We start from the raw sequence: 13,145 nt of genomic DNA on the forward strand, positions 1-13,145 counted from the left end.
CAAATCGTCAACTGGTCTGAACCCTCCCACGTCTTAAACGTACGAAGTGGTGGCATCGAAATTATTAAGTCGTGGCAACAACATGCAAGTCGTGGGAACGAGTAATTTAGTTGAGATCCCGAGATAAAAAAAATAGTTTTATTTACACATGTCACCTTTATGACAACGTACATACACTTTCTGATGTAGTAAAACTGTTTAATGTTCAAATTTGTCTTTATAATATAAGTTTATAGTTTATATTATTTTGTAAAATAGCCTTTGAATTATTGGATGCTTAATGTCTTGATCTGTTTTGTTGACAGCTGCAAACAGACGATTTCAAGATCAGTGCTGAGAACGAAGGGGAGATATTGAAGGAAGGTAAGAGACGCTTTTGATCAAATTGACGTATATGGATATGGATGAAACTGTGTGTATGGTGGCTTATGTAAAGAGCTAGCTTAGGGCTGTGATGAGTAGTAGGGTGTAGGTCACTGTTTCTAAGAAAGAAAAATGGTTTCCGCCCACTAACTTTCGTTAAGAAAGATAAGATAGTGTTGAAACTCTGTATTTCTAGCACACCGGATAGGCATTTCCGGTGACGTCAGCCGTGCTGAAATATAAGTATCATGTGTATCCGGTACGGATAAAAAAAATCCGACCCGAGGGCACGCGCGTAAGCCGGTAACGAGGCTTTCCGAGTTATCGGACACGCAGCGTGCCCGAGGGTCGGAATTTTCGATCCGGACCGGAAACACATGATTATTTTATTTTTTGCATATCTTAAATTATCAATTTGTGGAAAAATCGACGTAGAATACGCACTTTTGTGCATTTCACCAAAGCGCGCGAATACTTATATATTTAATTGCGCTTTATTGAAATGGCATAATTTACATTTCATATTCAATACAAGAAAAGAAATAAGAAGTGGCGTGTTGTTGCGCGTGACTCCTCTTATATGGGGTGTGTAAGACGGGTTTTTTCCACCACTGGTCACATTACCGGAAACACACGTCCGGTATGCAAGAAAATTCCATCTGGCACCCCTGTCATGCCAGCTGAGTCACGCGCTGTGACGTTATACTTTCTATTTCTTTTATTATACACTTTATGTAACTATAATTATGGGATTTCAATAGATGAGTGCGATAAATATTAACTCTACTAAAATATACCTTCAAAACAAAAAGTAACCCTTAAAAGACGTGATACTCAGAAACTTCTTAACGTATGCCGTGAATAAAACTTACTGCGCGTCATGCCGTGAGTAAACATCATCGCACGCCCTTTTTGGTAAAATCTACAAACATGCGCTTTTCCATGTATTTTTTCACAAATATTGTAATTCAAGGTATGCTAGAAAAATGTCTATCATATGTGTCGGTTCCTCGGTTCCAGATCGAAAAATCCGACTCTCGTGCACGCTGCGCAGCCAGTAATTCGGAAAGCTTCGTTACCTGGCAACGCAGGTGCCATTGAGTCGGGTTTTTTTTCTATCCGGACGTGTGTTTCCGGTCATGTGACCGGTGCTGGAAAAACTCATCTTACACCCCCCATGTAAGATGAGTCACGCGCAACAACGCGCCATTTTTTATTTCTTTTATTGTATGGTTTATGAAAAGTATAGTATGCAATTTCAATAAAGCGGAATCATAAATATAAGTATACAATACTTTTAACTAAAATTGAAAAGAAATAATCGTAAAAGCGCGATTTTTAAAGGAACTCTTTGACGTCGATAGTGATTTAAAATGACTGCGCTTTATGAAGTCAGTACACAACGTCGCACGCGCTTTTTGCTGAACTGTACTAAAGTACGTTTTCTACGTCAATTTTTCCACTAATTCATACTTTTAGGTATGCAAGAAAAACATCAATCATGTTTTTCCGGTCCGGATCGAAAAATCCGACCCTCGTGCACGCTGCGTGACCGGTAACTCGGAAAGCCTCGTTACCGGCTTACGCGCTTGCCCTCGGGTCGGATTTTTCTATCCGTACCGGAAACACATGATAGATACTTATAAGAACGCATACAACTTTTAACTTATACAACCATTACACTATTGCTGCCTTTCTTCTTACCAAGCGTCTTGTGATATTTCTGCCTCTTATCACCTGTACCAAGCGTCTTATGATATTTTTGCATACCGGACGTGTGTTTCCGGTTATGTCACCAGTGCTGGAAAACCCCGTCTTACACCCCCTATGTTAGATGAGTCACGCGCATCCACGTGTCACTTTTAATTTCTTTTATTATTTGGTTTATGAAAAGTATATTTAACCATTTCAGTAAAGCGCAATCAAATATATAAGTATGCAAGACTTTTGATTAAAATTGGAAATAAATAATCATAAAAAACGCGATTTTCAGAGTAACTATTTGACATTAATAGTTATTTAAAATACTTGGTTGTCCGGTTAGCGCAGTGGTTAGCGCACTCGCTTCTCACCTAAGCGACCCGGGTTCGATTCCCGGCTTGGGCGAATGTGAGTTTGGTTTGTGGTCACCAAGCCGGACAAGTGGGTTTCCTCCGGGTTCTCCGGTTTCCTCCAAAACACAAGACCACACTATCGCGTTATATCGTGCCAACGAGAGTGATTAATATAATGTTGTAATAACTTGTTTCACAATCGTTGTAAAATAAATGTGTTTAAACTAAACTAAAATAATTGCGGTTTATGACGTCAGTAAACGATGTCGCACGCGCTGTTTCGTAAAATGTACAAATCTATATCAATTTTACCACAATTTGATAATTTTAGATGTGCAAGAAAAAATATCAATCATGTTTTTCCGGTCCGAATAGGAAAATCCGACCCTCGGGCACGTTGCGTGGCCGGTGACTCGGCAAGCCTCGTTACCAGTTTACGCGCGTGCTCCCGGGTCGGACTTTTCTATCCGTACCGGAAACTTGTGATATATACTTATAATGTTGCTTCTAATCGTCTTATGATAATGCTGCTACATATATTCTGCAACAAGCTTCTTGTGATATTGCTGCTACTTATCTTCTGTACTAAGCGTCTTGTGATAATGCTACTTCTTATCTGCTGAACTGAGCGTCTTGTGACAATGCTGCCTTTTATTGTCTGTAACAAGCGTCTTGTGATAATGCTACTTCTTATCAGCTGCAACAAGCGTCTTGTGATAATGCTGCTTCTTATCTTCTGTAACAAGCGTCTTGTAATAATTCCGCCTCTTATCTTATGTACCAAGCGTCTTGTAATAATGCTGTTACTTATCTTCTGGACCAAATGTCTTGGTAAAGGCTGCTACTTATCTTCTGTAACAAGCATCTTGTGATAATGCTGCTTCTTATCTTTGGTCCCGGGCCTCTTGTTAAAGGCTGCTACTTATTTTTTGCAACAGACGTCTTTTGATAATTCTGCTTCTAATCTTCTTAACAAGCGTCTGTTGATATTACTTATCGTCTGCATCAAGGGTCTTGTGATATTGCTTATTTTTATCTTTTGTACCGAGCGTCTTGTCACAAAACTGATTTCTGTTTTCTCACCAAGTGTTTTGTGATAATGCAAACGTATATGTTCTTATTCTTATGTTTTTAATGATATATCTATACATTTACTTCAGGATTACGACTACGTTTGGCAAACCATTACCGAACCACTTTGGCCGACATGCCGATATCTCCCATTCTCGGAGAAAAGAACGCCAAACTCAGGAAATTCTACGTGGCACCGAAAATTGTGGAGAAAAATCATCGAAAAATCGGCAAAATTGACAACCAAGAAAGCGGTCAAAAAATTGCAAAATTTTCAGATGTTTTCATAAAAGAAATTCAGTTGCTCAGAAATGTTTTCCTTGTTGGAGAACCGGGCAATGGCAAATCCACATTCTCCGTAATGTGTGCCCTGGAATGGACTCACCAGTACTTACCAGCGGAGGAAAACGTCGGTATTAAAACAAGCTTTGTCGATCCAGAATTCTTCAAAGAGTTTGCATTTTTGTTTCATGTCACCCTACGAGATTCAGGTAAAACGTGTGATCTAGCAGAAATGATCAAGGATCAACTTATACGTAAAATCTACCACGGGAAGGATGCCGATGATGGTTACCGGCTATTACAGACGGTGCTGGAAAGTGAAACATGTTTAATCATAGCTGACGGCCTCGACGAATGGACCCATCCGGAAAACGTAAACTGTACCTGCAAAACTGAGGAAAAAGTCACCCCTTTCCGTAATTCGGCCAACAAGGCCACACTCCTCACGACAACGCGTCCCTGGCGAATGTCACAGTTTAGAGTGCAGGATTCAAAGATCGACAAATATCTTGAAATAGAAGGAGCTGCAGACACAAGGCAACTCGTGGAAAATATCATCAACATTCTTAATGAGGGAAATAAGGATGAACGGACACCAGAGGATTTCATGGAAATGGTGTCAGAGAAGGATCTTGAAGGATTATTGTCAGCACCTATCAGTATCACCCAGCTCGTGTGCCTGTGGTTCGAGGGAAAATCGTTAACCGATTCAAAGTGTGACATTTATGCTGGCATGATAAACATGCTATCATGTAGATGTAGTAATATGCAACGGAAGCATAAAATTCCGAAAATTGAACTGCCATCTGTATTAAAGGAACATGAATGCTTCACGCAAAATCCCATGGTTTACCTTGCGCTGGCAATGTTGGCATACACAACTTTGTTTTCAGAGTGCAGAGATTCGTCTGTTGTCTTCAGCAACACAACAGTCAACGCTTTGTTAAGAGGGGAGCAGGTTGAATTTGCATTGAAGTCAGGCTTACTCACAGAGAAGAAATCCAACTCATTAACCAAGAGATCATCTCACTTTTCATTCTTTCATAAAACACTTCAAGAGTTTTTAGCGGCTCTTCATTTATGTTTAAATGAAAACGACTTCAGTCAGCTATCAAACAAGTACGAACAAGATAATGAGGAAAATATCTTGGGAGATGTTTGGGAGACATTTATTTTCATATGTGGAATGAAGCCCGAGCTCGGTGTGCAAATGTCTTCATGGATCAATAGTTCTATACCACCATTCCAACCATCAATCTACAGTAGAGAGGCTGAACTACTTCAGGACCTGATTCTCTACGGACACCGTGAAGCCAAGGCGAACAACTATGGTGACATACCGCTCTATTTCGCACACTTCTATATTCGTAGTGACGAGGATGTCGTAGTGTTAAAAAAGCTGATGATGATAAACAAGGAACGTATTCAGTCACTAACCATCGATAGAGGCAATGATCAAATTAATGGGGAAGAGGTGCAGGAGGTGATCACATCCTCCTCCGACTCCCTCAAAGCAGTGAAACTGTCGTACCATGATGGGCAGTATGACCTGTCCCAGTGTCACAGGCTGGAATATCTGCATATATCGGGAGACAATACAACACGTGTGCAGGTTGATCCAACACATATTACAACATGTTACTTATACCATGTATCATCGAATGTTGAAATGTACATATTTAGATTATTTAAACACGATCAAAGGTGGAGTAAACTACAACGTGTTGAGTTAACTAACGTTAAGAATGTCCAGTTACTTGTGGATACACTACCAAGTCTCCCTCAGTTACAACACCTTGAGATATGGTGTACAGATCTAGGTGAGCTCCACCTCCTCCCTCCAGCCTCCATCACCGATATTACACTTGTGTATGTGACAATGACAGCGGAGGCGGTGCGGAGTCTGATAGAGACGATGAAGAACATACCACACACCATTACATGCGACATGGAGGACTGCACGGTGAAACCTGCCAGTGAGATGGAAGACATCCGAGAACATATGAACAGTTCGCCGTCATTCGAGGTTCTCAAGTTTGACGATACGTGGTGGGGATTGCTTGATTTCAAATTCACCAAAATGTGAACAATAAGTTGAATGTTAGCATCGATTATGGGAATTCATATTTGATGAAAAACAGTGAAGCAATCAATGGGGAAGTGTCATTCTATTTATAGAAATATATGTTACTTTTCCCGGAACTAATTATTATCACCACTTTCTATGTGTATTCAATTAATTTGATTTATGTTGTGTATTTGCATGCATCCTAAAATAGATTTAACTGTACACAACAATGTCGTTGTGGCTGGTGATATTAAATATATCGAACTTGGATGAAAACTTTCTTTTTTAATTATAACACAAACGTCCGTAATCAACACGTGCAATAATCGGTTCAACTTGATCGACTTTTTAAAGAAAGAATCCCTTAATAAATTAACAAATTTCCTAGTTTAATGTGATATCATTTGATAAATGTAAAGTACTTACTTCGCCACGGCGACGATGTCGATGATGATGATGATGATGATGATGGTGATTATGGTGGTGGTGGTTGTGACGCTGATGATGATGATGTGATAGTGATGATGATGATGACGACGGCGATGGTGGTGCTGGTGGTGGTTGTGTTGATGATAATGATGATTATGCTGATGATACTGATGGTGGTGACGACGGCGAAAACAACGACGACGATGATGATGATGATGGTATTGTTGTTGGTGATGATGGTGATGGTGGTGGTGGGAGGATGATGATGATGATGATGATGATGAAGATGATGATGGTAATGTTGGGGATGATGGTGATGGTGGTGGTGGGATGATGAGGATGATGATGATGAAGATGATGATAAGCTAATAGTATATGACTAAGATATCAAATTTAAGGCTGGATAATAAATGTTTACTTGGTATTGAAGTAAGATACGTAAAAATTATACAACACACTCATGATGTTGGCATAAGAAGTACGTTATATCAAAATAATCATGCAAGGCAAAGTATTTCGTATTTAAGCAAAAGTCAGTAAAAATGTTTTTGTCTACAAATACACACTTTACGGTAGTAGATTTTAGCAGGCTCCGAAATGCATCTGATTTATATGAATATATATTTTGGTGACTGTCGGACACATCTACTACCAGACCATTTTACTACCAGAAGGCGGGCACATCTATCACCTTACTACTATTTACGAGGTCTATCTCGTAGCTTGCCGAAGATGGCCGAGGTTTTACGATTGACCTGGCGTCAAACCACACAAATTGCAGACACAGCCAACGTTCTTCAAGAACCTTATACAGTTCCATGTCAATTATTATTATTTAATATATAACAATTTAGTCCTATCATTTTATTCTTTAAATTTGACCGTTTTATAAGAAACATCAACATGTTCACTATAAATGTATACTTATAGCAATTCACCGATTTTTTTTTATTGAAAACAAATTTAAAGTGACACTCGTATTTAATATCAATACATACACGTGTATAAAAAAAACACATTAATCTTGAGTGATACACCTTTAACGACTTCTTAGATAAGGCATATATGGATAATATTGATTACTGGTAACAAGATTGCGTCATCGGTGAGGTATCGTCATCGGTGGGGCGTCGCCCATAGCGTCGTGGCGAGGTGTCGTCATCAGTGAGGTGTCGCCCATAGCGTTATCGTCGAGGTGTCGTCATCAGTGAGGTGCCCCCAATAGCGTCATCGTCGAGGTGTCGTCATCAGTGAGGCGTCGCCCATAGCGTCATCGTCGAGGTGTCGTCATCAGTGAGGCGTCGCCCATAGCGTCATCGTCGAGGTATCGTCATCAGTGAGATGTCGCCCATAGCGTCATCGTCGAGGTGTCGTCATCAGTGAGGCGTCGCCCATAGCGTCATCGTCGAGGTGTCGTCATCGTCGAGGTGTCTTCATCAGTAAGGTGTCGCCCATAGCGTCATCGGTGAGGTGTCGTCATCAGTGAGGTGTCCCCAATAGCGTCATCGTCGAGGTGTCGTCATCAGTGAGGCGTCGCCCATAGCGTCATCGTCGAGGTGTCGTCATCGTCGAGGTGTCGTCATCAGTGAGGCGTCGCCCATAGCGTCATCGTCGAGGTGTCGTCATCGTCGAGGTGTCTTCATCAGTAAGGTGTCGCCCATAGCGTCATCGGTGAGGTGTCGTCATCAGTGAGGTGTCCCCAATAGCGTCATCGTCGAGGTGTCGTCATCAGTGAGGCGTCGCCCATAGCGTCATCGTCGAGGTGTCGTCATCGTCGAGGTGTCTTCATCAGTAAGGTGTCGCCCATAGCGTCATCGTCGAGGTGTCGTCATCGTCGAGGTGTCGTCATCAGTGAGGCGTCGCCCATAGCGTCATCGTCGAGGTGTCGTCATCAGTGTGGCCTCGCCATAGCGTCATCGGTGAGGTGTCGTCATCAGTGAGGCCTCGCTATAGCGTCATGGGGTGTCGCCGATTACGTCATCGGTAAGGTGTCGACCATAGCGTCAACGGTGATGTATCCCCCATAGCGTTTTGCTGAGGTGTCGCCAATAGCGTCATCAATGAGGTGTCGCCCATTGCGTCATCGGTGAGGTATCACCCATAGTGTCATCGGTGAGGTATCACACATAGCGTCATCGCTGAGGTGTCACCCATAGCGTCATCGCTGATGTGTCGCCCATAGCGTCATCGGCGAGGTGTCTCCCATAGCCTCATCGGTGAGGGATCGTCATCGATGAGGTGTCGCGCATTACGTCTTCGGTGAGGTGTCGCCCATTGCGTCAACGGTGAGGTGTCACCCATAGCTTCAACGGTGATGTATCACCCATAGCGTCATCGGTGAGGTGTCTCTTTCGGTGAGAAGTCGCCCATTGCGGCTTCGGTGAGGTGTCGCCCATAGCGTCAACGGTGAGGTGTCGCCCATAGCGTCAACGGTGAGGTGTCGCCCATAGCGTCAACGGTGATGTATCACCCATAGCGTCATCGGTGAAGTGTCTTCCTCGGTGAGAAGTCGCCCATTGTGTAATCGGGGAGGTGTCGTCCATTGCGTCATCGATGAGGTATCATCCATTGCGTCATCGGTGAGGTGCCTTCCAAAGCTTCATCGGTTAGGTATAACCCATTGCGTCATCGGTTAGGTATCACCCATTGCGTCATCGGTGAGGTGTCGCCCATAGCGTCATCGGTGAAGTGTCGTCATCGGTGAGAAGTCGCCCATTGCGTCATCGGTGAGGTATCTCCCATTGCGTTATCGGTGATGTGTCGTCATCGGTGAGGTGTCGTCATCGGTGAGGCGTCGCCACGATACGTCCATCGTGCCATAAAAGAGATATCACTCCCTTGCTGGCAAACTCCATAATCGCTCTGTTGGCCAGACGGGTCTGTGGGGATGTTTTCTGCCAAATCAAAGACTTTCATTAATGTTTAACAGTATGTCCATGCTAACATCTGGATAACCATCATTATCCTATGTAACAACAACAATATTAGTAGTAGAAGCAGCAGCAGCAGCAAAGTACCACTGTTATCGTCATCTTTATCACGTATTCAGTCGTAATTATAATATTAATCAACTTCGAATATAATTGTATCTTACATCTTTGTTGCATCAATGATATTCCAGCTATTGAATCCAACTATATGTTGTTAAATTTATACCATAGCTGCTCACTGGCGCAGCATCACTGCAGTTACTTCCGGTTGCATGGAGGGACACTTCCGGTACCATAGACGCTGAAACATGTAAACTATGCGTGTACTTACATATTTCACCAGTCTATCCACTTGTCAAGACATTTACTATTCCCATTCTAGATATTATGATCAATCCCAATACAGACGAAGCAACCTACCGTTATCATAAAATGTCTGCACAAATGTGCAATATTATATAATTTTATATTAGTATACACGAAAGTGAGATAAACATTTTCTGCTACCCGGGTTTGGTTAAAAAAATCTTGGGAAAAATGCTGGCACCTTTTACACTCTCACTGTAATTTTTCTAAAACCAACAGAAAATGCCGATATTCGTGTTTTTCTTACATTAGGATTGTTTAGATGATTAACCATCAACATCCGTTAAAACTAAAGATACAAAATATATATTTTTGCTTAAAATACTTTTTTTTGCACAGAAGTAAGCGAAATGGAACTTATGTTTGGTTGTTGTTTTGTCGACGGCAGTTGGTGCGAAGAAATACAGGTGCGTGGGAGTACGTCAAGTAGTCGGGGAAGATATATCAGCGACTATACCATCGCCTCATACGATAGCTGTGATCCTGGGAATATCCTTTAAAATAAAAACAACTGCATCATCACCACCAAAACCATATTCAGCATCTATTTCTAATCATCAGTATTATAATTTTAATCATTAAGTTTTAATCATATTTATTTTTTTTAATTTCTCGTGTTTTTTATTAAAGCAGGAGTGCTATTTCAATAAATGATATTTTCCTTCCGTTTATTTTCCTCTTGTTTTTGTTTATTACGTACCATGGCAGCTCACGGGTGGAGCGTCACTTCAGGTGACAAGGGCACTCCCCCCCCCCCAACATTTGTGCACTTAAGAAATAAGCTTTGCAAATGATAAGAAAAATCAACTGTTGGATATCTTATATATATATAATTGTAAATGACTCAAGTTGGGACTAAACTACTCTGCATGTCCTTTTAGAATGATCTGACGATGTGAACGGTTTATTTACTCACAGCCATTGCAAGAAAAACGCAAAATCAATAGAAACGTGTCGGCATAATCCCACAAAACATTTCATTTTAATATCAGCCGGGTTAATGAATGGAAAACACACAAAACATACCTGCAACAGGTAAGTTGGTGCGATGGCCGCCACTTTGAAAGGTCCATGTCTCGCCTCCCGCCTTCCATTGAACAATATACATGCAGGGCTGACCAATTAACGTACATGGCTGGTCGTACAGTGCAATGATACCTATGTATAGGATAGGTCACGAGTAGCCGTTTTATATGGAATTTATCAGCGAGGGTAGCGAGTTGATAAGTCCATACCAAACGGCTACTTGTGATCTATCCGACCTAGACAACAGAAAGTGTATTGCTTGTTTTTCAGGCCGACTTAGACAACAGAAAGTGTATTGCTTGTTTTTCAGGCCGATACCATACATTTGCGTGAGAAAAAAATGTCAGGAAAGCACAGGAAACAAACATTTCTGTAGTATTAAGAACGTCCTTGTAACATAAGTAGATGCACGATTTGCACGAGATTTACCAGTTGAAACATCCGACAGAAAATCAGTTGTGTGTGAGATTTATCAAACACTTTGCAGGCCTATGATTGGCCGGCTGGAGGTAGCTGTGCTCTAATACTTGGTGATGCACTTTATTGGAAGAAGAAGAAGAAGAAGAAGAAGAAGAAGAAGAAGAAGAAGAAGAAGAAGAAGAAGAAGAAGAAGAAGAAGAAGAAGAAGAAGAAGAAGAAGAAGAAGTAGAAAATATCGCTCAATCCTATAAGTTGACGTGCCAATGGACTAAAAGGCATTGTTTGAATACAATGGCATTTTAACACGTCTTAGTTTTGTTGTGATACTTGAATTAAGAGTTAGAGCTGTCCTGACGGGGCGTAGTTGACGTTTGTATGTAATGTATTCGAAACACCCTACAATTATATTTTTGTTAAATACATTGAGACATCTTTTATTGAAATAGTTTTTAAAGTTGCATACTGCAATGTGGACCATTGATACGTAGGCAGGTTTAAGATCAGACGTGGCCAGGGGCGTAGCTAGACCAAATACGATTTGTAGGCCCGTTCTACTAGGGAAGAAGTGTTTAAAAAATAACCACTGTTTTTAACAACACACAGGCGGTACTACAAACTAATTCATTATCAACTAATCTGGTTAGATAAAATGCACGTACCGAGGTGTAGGTTTGAGAGAGAGAGGGGGTGCATATAGGGAATATTAAACAGGAGAACTCCGACATGCAACATTTTGAAAAACCCAGTGAGATCGCTATATATATTTATATATGACATGTGACTCATATTATATTTGTCATGTAGAACATAACTAAACTCACATTTCATATGTAACCGCCAATAAAAAATCGTTTAAGTTTATCATGGGTTCGCCGTACCTGTCAAAATGTAAAGGTGTATTTCGACATGTAGTGAACTGCACAAATTGTTACTCGATTCCACGAACCCTCCCTATACAAGCAAAAAGCTATACAGTGCATATATTCCAAATACACAGTGACATTTTTACACTCCATTTTCAAATCTGTCATAGAATTTTGGAGTCTAAGGTCAATTTTCAATGAATGCAACTCGAATCGTGCAACATCAGTTCTTTACATTTGGCGCTTAAATCCTATCCGCTCTGCAGGCGAACACTGTATAACGTCGCTACATTGAGAGACAGTTCTAGCACCGCTATATACATATCTAATATCCGGTTACTAATAGGTACGAAGAGTCATAATTATAGATTGACTGAATGAGATATAGTAAGTGTATATGAGAATAACCATTCATCGATGCATTTGTACTTCTCCGTTTTGCCCCCTCCGCAATGATATTCTTGGAAATTAAGTCATGTAAATACATGCTGTAATGTTGGACTCTGTGTTGAATGCGGTCTTGTGAATTTGCATATTGAACAGGTGTAATTATGATTTACACCAGGTTTACTTGATCGTCCGTTCAGTGCATTCCGACAATTGTCTAGCTTACACTAGCAATCACAATGCCTTTTCATTCTACTACAATAGTATCTGACATGTCAAAGCCCGATTAAAATGTGTCTAGAAAGTCCAGGCAAATAGAAAAGTTTATAGCTCTTTGTTGAGGGAGGCACGCTTCGGCCTCAAGTTTTGTTCCTTGACAGGTTAGACTAACCTGTATGGATATTTTGGGTTCCTTTACTGTTCCCGGGACCAATATTGACAACTTTCCAACATAGGAGCAGTTTGGATCATCGCAAAATACCGAGTCTTTGTCTGCCGACTTAAAAACTTTCAACATCGCTACAGGTTTGTCGCGGTTTATCGCGACATACTTCTTTGGAGTTGATTTAATCCCGACGGGCTCGATGGCAAAGCTCCGTCCATTTATTCATATATGATCCCGAAAGGTTACCGAGACTAGTAAAATGTTATCGACAACCCTTCTGTAAAGCATCGGGGCTGTAGTGGACGGTAGCTATAATTAGATCACACACAATATACGATGTAGGTTTTCGAAGGAGGAAATAACATAAAAAGTACCTATACTAAATTCAAACTACTAAATTGTATACTGTAACGTTGTTTTACAAGTACATAAACTTATTTTAAAATCAATCAAACACGTATTTTGCGAAGATATTATTTTTAAACACAACGATGCAAAACT

This window comes from Mya arenaria, chromosome 9 (assembly GCF_026914265.1).
Source record: "Mya arenaria isolate MELC-2E11 chromosome 9, ASM2691426v1".
In the NCBI taxonomy this organism is placed as follows: Eukaryota; Metazoa; Mollusca; class Bivalvia; order Myida; family Myidae; genus Mya; species Mya arenaria.